Source organism: Panthera onca, chromosome B4 (assembly GCF_046562875.1).
Source record: "Panthera onca isolate mPanOnc1 chromosome B4, mPanOnc1 haplotype 2, whole genome shotgun sequence".
NCBI lineage: Eukaryota > Metazoa > Chordata > Mammalia > Carnivora > Felidae > Panthera > Panthera onca.
Window position 1 is genome coordinate 62,611,627 of NC_138345.1, and position 13,176 is coordinate 62,624,802.

General features: G+C 37.3%; 1 long non-coding RNA gene across 1 annotated transcript in view; it reads right to left on the reverse strand.

The window, feature by feature from the left end:
• Positions 1 to 12,875, reverse strand: part of LOC132660353 (uncharacterized) — an 80,203-nt gene extending 67,328 nt beyond the window's left edge. The window contains exons 1-2 of the long non-coding RNA XR_009601731.2: positions 12,818 to 12,875; positions 11,499 to 11,627 (exon numbers count right to left, since the gene is read on the reverse strand). This is a non-coding gene — a long non-coding RNA (uncharacterized LOC132660353). The remainder of the gene's footprint in view (positions 1 to 11,498; positions 11,628 to 12,817) is intronic.
• Positions 12,876 to 13,176: the final 301 nt, after the last annotated feature.

Genomic DNA, 13,176 nt, shown 5'->3' on the forward strand with positions numbered 1-13,176 from the left:
GTACAGCTGTTTCAACCATTTTTATTTATTTGTTCAACACATATGACTTAGGGATTTTAGGCTCCATTGATATAATATAGAAAAACAACTTCATTACATATGACGCTTGCCTAGTGAATTCAGAAGAAATTTTATTTTACTAATTCTTTTACTTTCTGAATATACCTGTCAATCTGGTTCAGATAATTAACATGATATTCCTTTATAGATAAGGCCTAAGTTAATACGTGGCTTCTGGCTTCCCTAAATATTTATTGCATAGTCAAAATACATGCATTAGGAAGTTTTAATATTGTCTGATGCCACCTCAGGGGTGACCTGTGTTGTTAGAGAAAATAGGTAAATAGTATTAAGAAACTGCATAACAATTACCTGATATTTCTCATATGTCTTCTTAGTATCCCCTCTTGGTTTTATGTTTAAGTAACTCTTGAAAAAATTAACTGACTAGGAAGCTTGTTTGTCTCTCTAAAATGAAAGTTTCAAAAGACTCCTGTTTTTTTTATTTGCTTTCTTTTAAATCATGTGTGTGTGTGTGTGTGTGTGTGTGTGTGTGTGTTGAAAACATTCAAGCTCTACTCTCTTAGAAAATTTCAAGTATATGCTACAGTTTTGTCAGCTATAGTCACCATGCTGTACGTGAACTTCTCAAAACTTATTCATATTGTGATTGAAAGTTTGTACCTCTTGACCAGTGTCTCCACAGTCCCCCCACATCCAGCCCCTGGTAACCACCATTTTACTGTTTCTATGAGCTGACTTTTTAGATTCCACATATAAGTGAGATCATACAGTATTTGTATTTCTCTGTCTGACTTATTTCACTTAGCTTAATGCCCTCAAGATTCATTCATGTTGTCTCAAATGGCAGAATTTCCTTCTTTTTATGGCTGAGTAATATTGCATTGTACATGTTAATGAACACTTGCGTTGTTTCCATGTGTTGGCTACATAAATGACACTGCAATGAACATGGGGGTGCAGATTTCTCTCCAAGATAGTGATTTCATTTCCTTTGGATATATACCCAGAAGTGGAATTGTTGGATCATATGGTATTTCTATTTTTAATTTTTTGAGAAACCTCCATACTGTTTTCCATGGTGGCGGTACCAGTTTTCACTTCCACCAACAGTGCACAAAGGTTTCCTTTTCTCCACATCCTTACCAGCACTTGTTATGTCTTATCTTTTTGATAATAGTCATTCTAACAGATGTGAGGTGATATCTCATTATGAATTTGATTTGCATTTCCCTGATGATTACTGATGTTGAGCACTTTTTTGTGTACCTGTTGGCAGACTATAGGTCTTTTTTGGAAATATGATTATTCAGATCCTTTGCCAATTGTTTTTGTGCTGCTGAATCATACAAGTTCTTTATATTTTTTGGATATTAACTACTTATCAGATATATACAACTTGCAAATATTTTCTCCTGCTCTGTGGGTTACCTTTTAATTTTGTTGATTGTTTTGTTTTGTTTTTCTTGTTCGTTTGTTCATGCTGTGTTGAAGCCTTTTAGTTTGATATAGTCCTGCTTATTGATTTTTTTATTTGTTGCTTGTGCTTTTGGTGTTATATCCAAACAATTATTGCCAAGACCAATGTCAAGGAGTTTTTCCCTATGTTTTCTTCTAGAACTTTTACAGTTTCAGTTCTTATGTTTAAGTCCTTAATCTATTTTGAGTTAATTTTTCTGGGTGGTATAAGATAGGGGTCTGGTTTCACTCTTTTGTATGTGGATAACCAATACCATTTATTGAAGAGATTATCCTTTCCCTATTGAGTAGTCTTGGCTTCCTTGCCAAATATTTCTTGGCCATATATGAATGGCTTTATTTATGGACTGTTGATTCTGCTCCATTGGTTGATGTGTCTGTTTTTACACCTGTACTACATTGTTCTGACTACTCTAGCTTTGTAAGATTTTGAAATCAGGAAGTGTGATGCCTCCAACTTTGTTCTTCTTCAAGACTGCCTTGGCTATTCAGGATCTTTTGTGATTCCAAACACAGTTTAGGACTGTTTTTCATTTCTGTGGAAAATGCCATTGAAGTTCTGATAGCGATTGCATTGAATCTATGGATGGCTTTGGCTAATGTGGACATTTTTAACAACACTATCTCTTTTGATACATGAACATGTGATATTTTTTCATTTACTTGTGTTTTCTTCTATTTATTTCATCAGTTTTTTAGAGTTTTTAATATACAGATCTTTTATCTCCTTACATTTATGCCTAAGTATTTTTATTGTTTGATGCTATTTTATATGATTGTTTTCTTTGCTTTTTTGCAGATAGTTTGTTGTTAGTGTATAGATATGCATCTAATTTTTGCATATTGATTTTGCATACTGCAGCATTGCTGAATTTGTTTATTAGTTCTAACAGTTTTTTGGTGGAGTCTTTAGAGTTTTCTACATATAAGGTCATATAATACATAAACAGAGACAATTTTACTTCTTCCTTTCTGATATGAATGCCTTTTATTTCTTTTTGCTAGCCTAGTTAGCTACTGTGGCTAGGACTTCCAGTACTATGTTGAAGAGGAGTGGTGAGAGCAGGCATCCTTGTCTTGTTCCTGATCTTAGAGGAAAAGCTTTCAACTTCTCACCATTTCATATAATATTTGCTGTGGACTTTTCATATATGGCCTTTACTATGTTGAAGTATGTTCCTTCTATAACCAATTTGTTGATAGTTTTTATCATGAATGGGTGTTGAATTTTGTCAAATTCTTTTTTTGCATCTGTTGAGAGGATCAAGTGATTCTTTCATTTATTAACGTGGCACATCATGTTTAGTCATTTGCATGTTGAACCATGCTTCCATCCCAGGCATGGATCCTACTTGATCATGGGTATTATCCTTTTAATGTGCTATTGAATTTTGTTTGCTAGTATTTTGTTCAGAATTTTTGCATCTATTTTCATCAGAGATATTGGCCTGTAGCTTTCTTTTCTTTTATAGTGCCATTATCTGGCTTTGGTATCAGAGTAATGGTACAGCCTCATAAAATGAGTTTGGGAGTGTTCCTTCTTCTTCAAACATTGGGGGAATTTGAGAAGCATTGGCATTAATTATTCTCTAAAAGTTTGGTAGAATTCACCCAAAGAGCCATTAGTTTAGGGCTTTTATTTTGGGGGAGGTTTTTTATTATTGCTTGTATCTCTTCAATTGTTATTGGACTGTTAAATTTTTATTTCTTCATAATTTGGACTTGCTATGTATGTTGTAGGTTGTATGATTCTAGGAACTTTTTCATTTCTTCTAGGTTATCTAGTTTTTTGGCATATAATTGTTAATAGTAGCTTCTTTTGTATTTCTGTGGTATCAATTATGTCCCCTCTTTCATTGACAATTTTGTTTTAGTCCTTCCTCTTTTTTTCTTGGTTAGTTCAGCTAAGCTAAGGGTGTTAATTTTGTTTATCTTTTAAAAAACAACCTCTTAATTTCATTGATTTTTTCTATTGTGTTTCAAGTATATTTAATTTATTTCTGCTCTAATCTCTATTATTTCCTTCCTTCTAACTTTTGGCTTAGTTTTTTCTTCTTTTTCTAATTCCTTCAGGTGTCAAGTTGGGTTGTTTATTTGAAATCTTTCTTCTTAATGTAGAAATTTATCACTATAAACTTCCTTCTTACAACTGCTTGGCAGATTCTGTCTAGTTCCCAGGTGGACGGGACTGACCCTAATACCTTGTTCAGTAGGGTTGCACTGGGACAAGAGTCCACTTCACGGTCCACAGTTAGGTCCTCAGACAGTGGACCTGATAGCAGGTGTGCATAGATGTGACTCCCACCAGGTCCCTGGAAGACTCCTGCTGGGTCACTGGGTAGGTCCCTGGGTGAAAAGGACTAGCCCTGGACCATGGCTGAGAGGTGCTAGAACTGAGCCCTACTGCTATTTCAAGGTCCACAGGCAAGATTATGTCTGCAGATCTTGCCCAGGAGACATGAATGAACGTGTCTCCCACCAAGTCCCTGGGTAGGTTGGGCTGCCCCGTTACCATGACTGGAGCCAAGTATATGGTTGTTTCAGAATCTCTTGAGGTACACACAGGAGTGTCTCCTGACAGGTCCCTGTGCCAGCAGGATTGTTTGTGGACTGTGGGTGGGAGGGGTTGAAGCTAACTACAAGGCCCTTTCATTAAAAAAATTTTTTTTTCTAATGTTTATTTATTTTTTAGAGAAAGAGAGAGACAGAACATGAGCAGGGAAGGGGCAGAAAGCAAGGGAGACATAAAACTTGGAGTAGGCTGCAGGCTCGGAGCTGTCAGCACAGAGGCTGACACAGGCCCAAACCCATGAACCGTGAGATCATGACTTAAGCTGAAGTCAGATGCTGATGCTCAACTGACTGAGCCACCCAAGTGCCCCTCTAAGGCCCTTTCAGAATCTCTGGATGTGTAAATGGGAGTGTTTCCTTCTGGGTCCCTGGACTCACAAAAATGCTTGCAGACTGTAGCTAGGAGGAGGCTGGAGCCGAGTGTGGGGCTCTTTCAGAATTTATGGGGGAGCAGACAGACATGTCTATGTTTGCGTCCCTGTACTGGCAGGCCTGCTTACAGACTGCAGTTGAGAGGGGCCTGGAGCCATGTGTAGGCCCAGAACTTCTCCTACCTGGTTCCTGTGCCAACAGGTCAATCCATAGACTATGACTAGGTGGGGACTAGTCATAGATCTCTGGGGGTACTTGGGAATGTTTCCTGCTGAGTTCCTGTGCCAGCATGGCTACTAATGAACTGTGGCTGAAAGGGTCTGAAGCCCAGTTATTGGACCCTTTTAGACTCTACCATCAGGCCAAGTTTGGTGGACTTACCTCAAGGATCTCCCAGATCATAACCAAGAAGATCTAGAGCTGATTCATAGGACACTTCAGGGTCTACAGACACGACAGAGGTCTGTATGCTTACTACTTAGGTGGATATGACTCCTTCTGGGTCATTTGGTATATGATGCTGGTGACAGGATCAAGCCACAGAGGGCTGTGGCTGAGTCCTCTGGGATAAAGAGCTATTTCTATTTCTGTGGTCCCAGCCACAGATTTAGCCACCTCCACAAAAGCTTCCACCAAGGCAATTTTGTCCATGAGTGGCTGCCAAATTATTATTGCCAAAGAGGAATACAACAGGGGACCTCTTATTCAGCCATCTTGCTGACCTTTTATTCTTTTTTTAAAAAAAAGGTTTATGGAGATAAAATTCATATACCATACAATTCAAAGTATATAATTCAGTGGTTATCTGTGTATTAATAGCATTGTGCAAATACCGCCCCAAACAATTTTAGAATATTTTCATCTCCCTCCCCATAACTCCACATCTCTTAGACATCACACCCTAATTCTCCATTCCCCACAGCTCTTGGCAGCCACTAATCTACTTTGTGTCTATGGACTTGCCTATTCTAGACACTTCCTATAAATAAAAATTACCAATATCTTGTCCTTTGTCACTGGCTTCTTTCACTTAGCCATCAGTTTTCAGGGTTCATCCATGTTAGATCATGTATATCAAGAGTCTATTTCTTTTCATTGCTGAATCATATACCATTGTATGGATATACCACATACTGGTTATCCATACATCAGTTGATGGATATTTGGGTTGTTTCCACCTTTTGGCTATTATGGATGCTGCTTTTATGGCCATTTGTGGACAAGTTTCTATATGAACATCTGGGGTAATAAGTAAGCATTCTCATTCTCATTATAGGTAATTCAAGTTTAGAAAGAAATCTGATTATGAGTAAAAAACAACTCAAATGGAAACACATTTTAGGTGAATAAGAAGAGTTCTCACTTTAAAGAAACCCTTAGGTGATTCCCTTTGTAACATTTCCTCAAGTTGAATTTTGGTAGATTTTTGTTTCCCAATTACTGCCAAGTGTTTAGTTTGGCTGGAGGGCTGGGTTTACAGGGTACAGGAAAATGGTGAAAAAAATAGCCATAGAAAGTAACTGTATTACTGCAAACCCTGAGTGCTAAGCCTTTTTTTAATTTTACAGAGAGAGAGAACAAGTGGATAGAGGCAGAGAGAGAGAGAGAGAGAGAGAGAGAGAGAGAGAGAGATAATATCTTAACCAGGCTCCACACTCAGTGCATAGCCTGACTCAGGGCTTGATTCCATGACCCTCGGATCATGACCTGAGCCAAAATCAAGAGTCGAATGCCCAACTGACTGAGCCACCCAGGCGCCTCAACTAAGGCTTTTTATGTACGCAGACAATATATAATCATGGATTAATTATCTCTGATGCCTGTAAATTCAGAGTGGGTTAAAGAAGGGTAGCCACCAGATACAGAGGTTGCAGAAAAATACCACAGAAGCAAAGAAAGAGAACTTTCAAAAGAAGGGAATTAAACAGTGTCAAATTCTTCATTCTAGAAAAATCAAGCATGCTAAGGGCTGAGAGAAGGTCTTGGGAATTCACAGCTGATGTTCAAGAGATCAGCTTGCTCGCACTGAATGGGTGGGAAGCAGTAGAAGTAACGGCAACAGCCCCTCTCTATGTTAAGGTGGAAATCTAACAGTGCTTAATTCTGAAGAAAGCCAGTCGTAAAGAATATAAATCAAGAATGACAATATGAAAGCTATTCTTTATGAATCTCTCATATTGGCACTATGCTATACAGAATCTTGGCTGATTTCCTTCTAGGTTCATGGAAGAACCTAAGTGTTTGTTGAAGAAGTCAGAGTATTCACATGGCATTCAGAGAATTCTTTCACCCTGAAAAGATTCATAGTAAATTGTCATGTAATTGTAAAGATCCAAATAAAATGTGTTCCAGCACTACAGCACTGTTACCACAGGAATGGAATGTTCTGATATTGCCTCGTTTTTAGACCTTCCAGACTGGTCAACACCTCAGTCCAGGATCTGCCAGAGCCAAGGTCACGTGAGATCTCTGAGCCTTGGCTTCCTCATCTGTAAAATGGGGATGCAGATGATAAAAATAGATACGGCTAAAGTTACCATAAAACTTAAGTAAGGTAAAGGACATGAAATCATTCAGTAAAGTGAAAAGCATTATACAGATGTTAACTATTATAATTATTCTAAACTGCTGAACCATATTATCAATGATTCTGTTTATGAAACACACACACACACACACACACACACACACACACACACACCTGAGAGTGTAAACCACGGTGGCAATCCAACCAAGTACTGTCATTCATTAGTTGTATGATCTTTTTTTTTTCAAGCTTTTATTTAAATTCTAGTTAGTTAACATATACAGTAAAATTGGTTTTAGATGTAGAATTTAGTGATTCGTCACTTACATATAACACTCAGTGCTCATCACAAGTGCCCTCCTTAACACCCATCACCCATTTAGTTCATCCCCTACCCACCTCCTTCTATCAACCCTCAGTTAGTACTCTATAGTTAATATTCTGTTATGGTTTGCTTCCCTCTCTCTTTTTTCCCCCATCCTCTATGTTCATCTGTTTTGTTTCTTAAATTCCACATAAGAGTGACATCATATGGTATTTGTCTTTCTCTGACTGACTTATTTTGCTTAGTTAGCATAATATACTCTAGCTCCATTCACAACATTGCAAATGGCAAGATTTCATTCCTTTTGATGACTAATATTCCTGAGTAATAAACACCTTCTTTATCCATTCATCAGTTGATGGATATTTGGGCTCTTTCCATAGTTTGGCTATTGTCAATAGTGCTGCTATAAACATTGGGGTGCCTGTACTCCTTCAAATCTGTATTTTTGTATCCTTTGGGTAATAACCTAGTAGTGCAATTGCTGGGTTGTAGGGTAGTTCTACATTTAACTTTTTTTGAGAGAGAGAAAGAGAGAGTATGTGTGGAAGAGGCAGAGAGACAAGGAGAGAGAGACAATCCCAAGCAGGTTCTGCACTGTCAGCACAGAACCTGATGCAGGGCTCAGTGTCATGAACCATGAGATCACGACCTGAGCCGAAATCAAGAGTCAGACATTTAACTGACTGAGTCACCGAGGTACCCCATCTACTTTTAACTTTTTAAGAAAACTTCACACTGTTTTCCAGAGTGGCTACACTAGTTTGCATTCCCACCAACAGTGTAAAAGGGTTCCCCTTCCTCCAATATCCTCACCACCATCTGTTGTTCCCTGTGTTGTTAATTTTAGCCATTCTGACAGGTGTGAGGTGATATCTCATCGTAGTATTGATTTGTATTTCTCTGATGGTGAGTGACGTTGAGCATCTTTTCATGTATGTCTTCTTTGGAGAAATGTCTGATCATGCCTTCTGCCCATTTTAAATTGGATTATTTGTTTTTTGGGTGTTGAGTTTAATAAGGTTTTCATAGATTTTGGATACTAACCCTTTATCACATATGTCATTTGCAAATATCTGCTGGTGTGATCTTCTACAAATCACTTCATATCTCAGGACCTTGGCTTCTCTTCATCCTGGCCTATTTTGCACACTTAATATGAGTTCTCATGAAATAATGACAAGAACACACTTTGAAAATTGCAAAGTACTACATAAATGTAAGCCATGGTCATTATCTGGGATTGTCAGCAAGAGTTGACTTTACTGCAGTGGACTTAGAGAAAAGAACTTCTATGTTGGTGTTTCTTGAACCCTTTTACTGTAAAAAGGAACCATTTTCATCCCTCAAAATAATTTTTTTTCTAAATTGAACTGATATATATTAATTCAAGAAAACAGTTACTGGCAATTTATGTGAATCGAAAAGGAAAGATTATAGCATCGATCTCTTCCTTAGGTCTTGGCAAAATGAAATTTAAAAGAATTTCTGCCATCCTTCTTGTGTGGAACCACATTCAGCACAATGTTATAACATAATTGCAGTGTATCTTTCATAAGAACAAAATGTAGCCAGGCCGTTAAAGCTGGCTTTCTTGAAAAGAATTAGCCAAGAAAAAAATAATACACATCTACATGATACTTGAAATGATTTTATTTCATTGTATTACACTATCCAGGGACCCAAAAAAGTATAAAAAGGAGTTTTTCCGGGTCTTCTGTTATTTGGGCTTTAAGTAGAACATATTGAGAAGCAATAACTTCAAAAAATGAGTCTTTAGAACTATACATGAAGAAATAAGTGGCCATAAAATCGAAACACAGTAGGATAAAATAATAAGCTTCATATAGTCCTGTATTCTAAATAAATACTATAATAAATATACTCATTCTTCTTTCATCTTTGGATTTCCTTTCATTTTCGTACAGAACTTCTTGGTACTAAAATGATAGTTCTGACTCACTGTGTACTCTTTCAATTATCCTCAATGTTTATCTTTCTCTGTTTCTATCAAATAGTACCTGGTTTTCAAATTAAGCTTTAAATTTTTTTTACTGATTTATACTTTTTAAACCTTATTTAGTAGTACAATAATAGCAGTTATTTTTTGCGTTATGTGTCCCCTTTATTTTGTATTCCATCATGAGATCTAAGGCCATTTTTGAAGATACAAATTACTTCACACCCCTGATGGATGTTATCACCATACACTATATTAAAATTATTCCATAACTGACAAACACCAATGCTTTTGTTTAATGGGACTAAAGAAAAAGATGAGTGTGTGTGCGTGTGTGCACACACACGCGCACACACACACACACACACAAGCACAAGTCTCCCTATGAATATGATCCTAAGATTCAGGGGGTAAACAGGCAGACACATTATACTTTCAGTTACCAAGGCAAATGAATTAGTTTTGTAGTTTTGTTATGGAAAGGCTGGAGGAACACAAGCAACCCATTAACTTTAAGGGCCATCTGGAGAGAGCCCTTGACAAAGCATTAATGGAAGACAAAACTAAAGGCGTCATGTCAATCATTGTACGTGTATACTCAGCTGGCAACCATGACTTTACAAAAAGGAATGAGAAAAGACTATGTCTGCTTAGAATAACCAGAATTTATAGAATAATTACTCATTGTGATGGGACAAAAATATTTATGAACAAAAAGTCTTATTGCCTCATCAAAGTTAGTTTATACTATTTCAAATTTTAAGAGAAAACACTTGAAAATATTTTTATTCCTAAAGTTTTAAACTAAAAATATAGAGAAAGGTTTTAATTTTTTATCCTTGTAGATAAAGCAGGACATTCCAATAGCATGATGTATGAAGGCTGAATTTCTGATGAGTTGTTTTCATTCATTTAAAAGCATCATCAATTATCTAGTAAATACATACTAAAGATGTACAAACATGAATAAGTGTATTATTTGTCCTCTAGAAGTTTATAAATACAGAAGCTATTTCATTATTTGTGTGTGACTTCTCAGCTTCTCAAAAGACATATACAAAATATTTCACTGCTTGCTTTTCTTTGAGTCCGTTTTTTTAAAAATGTTTCTAATTTTTGTTATTATTGTTTTCATTCTGACTAGTTTGGAAGTAAAAACACTATCATTGACGCAACCATCACAACACATCACCCCCTTGTCTAAGGTTTATATCAATAAAAACACAAGATACACCCAGTTCTAATTCAGTCTTCAATGGCTTAATTACATTATCACCTCATAACATAGATGTAAGCAAAAACCAAATACTATTCATAGGAACCAAGGTCACCACTACTAATCCCAGCTCAAGGTGTTTCTTATTTGTAGCATAAACTGGGCATGATAACTGAATTATAATCCTGAATGTTTCTCCCCAAATTATGTGTTTTGGAATGTTTGTCTTAAGAAACGCTTATCTCCTAAAAACCATCCCTTGGGCAATTGTGTCCGTATTTCTTTTTTTAAAGTTTCACAGGGTTCTTAGCATATTAAAGGCTCCTGCAATAATCATTTACCTTTGCCAAAGGCTTTGCTTCCTGAATTTATTTGACCAGGCAACTCCCCGTTCCCACCTTGCCCATTTAAGAACAGTCGTGGATATCTCTCAGAACTAATATTTTCAGGAAGAGACTTTGAGAAATGTTATTGTTGACTGACACAGGAAAGAATTAATTCAGATGGAGATTACATCCTCCTAAAGCTTGAAAAGTCTAACTACTCTGCCTTAGGAAGACACCAATGCAGGGTACCTAAAACAGTGTTTAAGTTACAATGCTTCTTGATATTCTGCTTCCTTAAAGATATTTCCAAGATTTCAAGTGGCCCAGTTATGCTGGGGATCTAACTGGAGAGCCCTCAGATAGTACATTTTTTCCCCTGCTATACCCATGGTTGTTCAAGGCCCTTGCATGGTGGAGACATAACGTGAAAGACTGAAAATGTTAAGCCATTTGTTTGTACAAAAAGCTCTAAATGAGGCAGAGTTTATTTGTTCTTTTGTCCCCAAATATTCCACTATCAAAATCAAACACTGGTAAATTGTCCCTCAGTAAGAAAACCATTGACAGAGAATATTAAAATAAATAACCACCCAATAATGCATGATTTGGAGCTACTTGGGAAAAGCTACAAGCATTAAATAAATTTTAGCTCACGGGGATAAGATTACTTCCAAGTTTTTGCATTAGGAAATCCTCCTTACCTCAGTCAGGTGCTGAGTTTCTGTCCCCCACCCCGTCCCAGGGCTGCTGGCCACCTGCTCCTACATGCTCTCTGTTCGCTCTCTGTTCTCTGTTCACACAAGGTGGTGGAAATTCCTTGGGTAAAGAATCTACATTATGGAGAAAGGAAGCTGTACAAAATTTCTGCCAAAATAGTTCTTTCTCTTGATTTTTTTTTTCTGTTTTATTTCATTTCCCTCTTCTTCTGCCACTAGACTCTGTCTGGCATGATATATATTTTTAGCATTGAAATCCTGGCAAATACTGTGAAAAGTATTAAGCAATGCAAAAGTATATGGAAACAAAACAAAAACAAAACAGAAGCCAGGCCAACATTTCCAATATCCAGAAGCAGATGCAAAGGAGGACTGGATGTCTGCACCAATTAAGGAAACAAGAGACTTAGCTTACTAACTTCTTTGACTCAAAACTATAAAGCAGCCAAATCAGCACCCCTACATGACTCAGCTGTTTTTGCTACATTTACAGTACACATATTTGGCATGTAATAGGTTCCCTCTAACTCTGTCACCAAAGGTACTGGAAATAAGCCTATGGGACTGGCCTTTAATGTAGAAAAGCCAAGATAATGCCCAACTAATAAAAACAGGATCAGTGCTTGTCAAGTCTCTGGACAATTAAATGCCAAGCTTGCTCCCCTGTCCTGCCCTATCAAAACGATCAATTTAATATGGGGCAGAAGTAGATTCTATTGAAAGGCTAAGGAAGACAAGTTGCATTAGTTTAAAAGGCCCACACAAGAGCTTAGGAAGCTGTGATGAGTGACATATAAGAGCTAGCTGGACAAAGAAAACCATGAGCCTCAGAATGCCCCACTGCTTCTTTCTGGATATCTTTAATTGGCAAGAACAGTTCAAGGACCTTCTAATCTCCCCAGTGAGGGGATAGCAAATCCCAAGTGCCATCTCTGGAGGCAGCTAGTGGGTACCATAGCTACAACTGCAGCATAAAAATACCCTTCTGCTAACCTACTCAGGCCTTGCCCTAGCAACTCTCCTGGGCAGCTGTGTCTAAAAATTGCCTTGCTGCTTCTTAGAAGTGGTTATAAGAGCACATCATAGCCAGAAGTATAATTTAAAATTTTGTTCTATCTATCTATCTATCTATCTATCTATCTATCTATCATCTATCTATCTATCTGTCTATCTATCATCTCCCTATGTATATATCAAGCTAAGCTCTCTGGTCACTAACAGATTTAAGGAATGTCCAGGCAACCTGGTGAGGCAATTCCCAAGCTGGTTGTTTCCTTGATGACATGTAGTAATAAAAAACCTACCTGGGATCTTTTCCTCTCTTCATCACAGAATTAATTTCTTAAAAGCCTGATCCATTCCCTAGGAGAGAGAAACAAATATAAACTCTGTGAGCAGAGAAGGCCTTTCCTATATTCTGTGCTCAGACACTGTCTGCAGCTGCAGAATCATGAAGTTTACGGGGAGGCTTCAAGCTGGCCAGAATCAAAGGAGGAACTTTGCTGTAACAAATAGCCCAAACCATCATAGAATGGAATTGCTAGTATTTATGGCAATTTACTGATTCTACTATCAACCATAGCCCTCCATATGAAGAATATGCAGATACTTTTTGTTCCTAGTAACACTAAATTTCTGAAAGCAAATATCCTTTCTTACCAGG